This window comes from Galeopterus variegatus, unplaced genomic scaffold, assembly GCF_000696425.1.
Source record: "Galeopterus variegatus unplaced genomic scaffold, G_variegatus-3.0.2 Scaffold2361, whole genome shotgun sequence".
NCBI classification, from domain to species: domain Eukaryota; kingdom Metazoa; phylum Chordata; class Mammalia; order Dermoptera; family Cynocephalidae; genus Galeopterus; species Galeopterus variegatus.
Window position 1 is genome coordinate 211,792 of NW_007728472.1, and position 4,083 is coordinate 215,874.

A 4,083-nucleotide genomic window follows, 5' to 3' on the forward strand; every position below is an offset into this window, starting at 1 on the left:
GGGGGGGGGGGGGGGGTGCGGAAGAATACAGTGAGAGCGGAAAGGGTAGGAAACTTTGTAGGGCTAGAGCTGAAGGTGGAGCATGGAGGAATGAAAGCTTCAGGGATCACATTTAAAGAGCTTACGTTTCATCTTGAGGACAACGGGTGACACTGGAATACCGGTGGCTCCTTAATTAGTATTAACAAATATCACTCAGGCTGCAGTGAAGGGATAATGTCAAAGCGGAAAATAAAATGGAGTGAGGCCAGGTCAGCGATGACAGCACCCGGGAGCCGCCGACGGTGTGCTGAGCGCGCGAGTGCCCCCTGGCGGTCACGTCCTGCTACCTGCGTGTACCGCCCGCCCCCAACCCCGGTCCTTGTTCGTCAGATTTACGGTGCGACTTTGGTCGTATGGTCCTGTAGTTCATTTGTATGTTCCACTTCATTTCTGCACTCGCCATGCAAGAGGATTTGCTTATGTTCAATCTGAGAATATTCGTGATGCCGAAGATGCTTTACATAATTTGAACAGAAAGTGGATTTGTGGACGTCAAACTGAAATGCAGTTTGCATAGGGGGATGGGAAGACACCAAATGAGATGAAAGACAAGGAAGGGAGGAAAGTGTGCAGTTCTACGTGCTATGGTCATTATGACAGATTCAGACGTTCTAGAAGCTACAATTATGAAAGAAGAAGATCAAGATTCGGTCTTTTGATTGCAACTACAGAGGATCCTACAGTCCTAGAAACAGTACACCGACTGGAAGACCAGGGCGAAGCAGAAACCATTATGACAGCGATAGATTCAAGCACAGTAATCGAATTTTTTCGAGATCTAAATCCAATTCAAGATCTCCGTCTAAGTCCCAGCCCAAGAAAGAAATGAAGGCTAAATCGCACGCATTGGTATCAACATTTGCCTTCCTCTTTATGAGGGACGCTTGTTCTTCACACTTGTTCATTTAATGAGAGGGAAGTCCAACGACAACACTATCATTACAGGTGATTTTGTGCTGCCATGAAATTTAAAATAATTTTGGAAAAAGGATTAGTCAGTTTTAAGCAAAAGTAACATTGCTCAGTTTTTATTATTAATGTAGTACCTGCCTAAAAATAAGAAAGTAAGGCCCTTAACCATATTTCATTTGGGGGGCAATAAAAATGCCTTGACATGTTCAATCTCATTTAAGAATAGAAAGCTAGCATCTTTAGCAATCTCAGATTGTTTACTTGCAGATACAAGTAGGAAATATTGTGAGGAAATTATTCTTCTTAGAGAATTTCTTTTTAAAATTTCAGTTTTAGTTATCTAGGCTTTGCCTGCAATGAACAAAAAGTTGGTTTTTAAATACTGTTTGTGGAATGTGTTTAAAAGATGGATTCTAGAATTTTTACATATTTGATGGTATTTCTAACTTTCATTTTTTTACTGTTGCAGTTAATGTTCGTGTTCTGCTATGCAATCATTTATATGCACGTTTCTTTAATTTATTTAGATTTTCCTGGAGGTAGTTTAAAAAACAAAGTCTATTTAAAACTGTAGCAGTAGTTTGCAGTTCTAGCAAAGAGGAAAGTCGTGGGCTTAAACTTTGTATTTTCATTCTTCTAGAAGCTTCTAAAAAGGTATTTTAAGTGTTCTGTTTAACAAATATATTGTGTACAATCTTTAAAACATGAATGTTTGCATCAAAACAAGACACGGCTTATTTTTGGCTTGCTGCAAATTAAGCAAACGTGCTATAATAAATACAAAATGAAAGGGAAAAAATAAAGAAGAAAGAATGAGCCATGTGGATAGGTAGGAGAACAGCATTTCAGACAGGAAATAGTAAGTAATAAGGTGCTGACAAATACTTAATTTAAAGTAGTCAGATTTGTGTCCTATTTAACAACTGGTTTCCAACATCAAGATCATTAAAATATCTTCTTATATTATGTCCTAAATGGTTTATTGTTTTGCCTTAAGCATTAGGCCTATAAATGATCTGCAATTTATTTTTGTGTATGGTATAATGTTGGAATTATGTTTTCTCTTCCTAATTTCCCAGGTCCATTTATCGAAATATGAGCTTTACATTGCTCTTTAATGTTATCTTTCTCTTAAAGCAAGCATCTGAATATGGGTGAGTTTGTTTTGTATTCTATTCCATTGGTCTATTTATCTATAGTTGGGCCAATACCAGACTATGTTAGTTAATGTGACTTTAGTAGGTCTTGATACCCAACAGAAAAGGTTTTTACACCTTCTTTTTTCAGGAGTGTCCTGGCTAATTTTGGTTTTTGCATTCTCTATCATAGAGTCACTGTCAGGAGAAACCACTGAATTGCAGAAAATATGATGTGTGTGTGAGTACATGAACCCACAGCAGAAAGGGACCTTACATCCAGAATGTGTCCTAAATAAATAAATAAATAAATAAATAAAGTTCTACAAATAAAATTTTAAAAGATAGACCACCCAGAAGACACATGGTCAAAAAATGTGTCGTCACTTCACTTCACAAAAGAGTAAATTCAAGCAATCAATAATTATATTTTAAAGAGATAGATGACCTCATTAATAATTAATCAAGTGAAAATTAAAATGATAAGATTTCTCTCCCAACATATCAGAATGGCTAAAGTTTAAAAGTCTGATAATAAGTAATGCTGGCAAAGGTATGAAAAAAAAAGATCCTTTATATGCAGCGGTGGGCATAAAAATGTACAAAACCACTTGGGAAATATTTAGCATTCTCTCTGAAGAGAGAATCTGGTGATTAACAGCAATTCCACTCCACTTTTATACCCTTGAGAAACTGTGCATATATGTATATCAGTGGTGCTTAGCCAGTGGTGACTTTGCCCCCCAGAGGACATTTGGCAATGTCTGGAGACATTTTTGGCTTTCACATCGCGGAGAAGAGGTACTGCTGGCATTTAATGGGGAAAGCCCAGTGATGCTGCTAAAAATCCTTCAATGTACAGGACAGCGTCCCAACAAGAGAGAAATATTCAGCCCAAAATCTCAATAGTGCCAAAGTTGAAATATCCTGATGTACATTAAAATATATGTACAAGAATATCTATTAAAAGCACTACTTGGGGCTGGCCAGTTAGCTCAGTTGGTTAGAGTGTGGTGTTGTAACACCAAAGTTGAGGATTCGAACCCCCATACCTGCCAGCCACCAAATAACAAAACATTTTTCATATTAATCAAAAAGTGGAAAAATGGAACAAAAATCAAACACCTGTCACAATAAGAATAGACTAATTTTGGTATACTTATATATTAGAATACTATACGGCAATGACAAATAATAAAGGTTTTTAGTTAACTTATTTTTTCCTCTTTTATTGAAACAATTTATTATACATATTTGTGGGGTGTGGAGTTGACTATCAGTATTTGTGTACAATATGTGATGTTCAAATTAGTTTTATTAGCATATTTATCATTACAAAACATAGTTATTGTGTCCATTACCCAATTTCTCCCTAACTTGCTTCCACTTCCACCTTTTCCCCCTATAGTAACTAAAGTTTTGTTCTCTCCTTCTGAAAGTTCAACATATTATTGTGGTCTTTCTTTCATTCTTAGCTCCCACTTATGAGAACATGCAGTATTTCTCTTTCTGTGCCTGGCTTATTCCACTTAACATAATTTTTTCCAGACTCTTCCATGTTGCTGTGAATGGCAGAATTTCATTCTCTTTTTTATAGCTGAGTGGTATTCCATTGTGTATATATACCACATTTTCCTTATCCAGTTGTCTGCCGATGGACATTTGGACAGTTGTTTCCAACTCTTGGCTATTACAAATAGAGCTGCGATAAACATGGAGCTGCAGGTATCCCTTTGACACAATGATTTCCATTGCCAGCAGTGAGATTGCTGGATCGTATGGTAATTCTATCTGTAGTGTTTAAGAAACCTCCATACTGTTTTCCATAGGGGCTGCACTAATTTACACTCCCACCAACAGTATAGAAGGGTTCCACCGTATCTGCATCCTTGTCACCATTTGTTATTCTCTGTCTTTTTGAGAATAGCTAGTCTATCTAGGGTGAGATGATACCTCAATATGGTTTTTATTTGCATTTCCCTGACAATTAGTG

At 36.9% G+C, this 4,083-nt stretch overlaps 1 pseudogene; it reads left to right on the forward strand.

The window, feature by feature from the left end:
* Positions 1-258: 258 nt before the first annotated feature.
* Positions 259-951, forward strand: LOC103597607 (annotated as a pseudogene).
* The last annotated feature ends 3,132 nt before the right edge of the window (positions 952-4,083 follow it).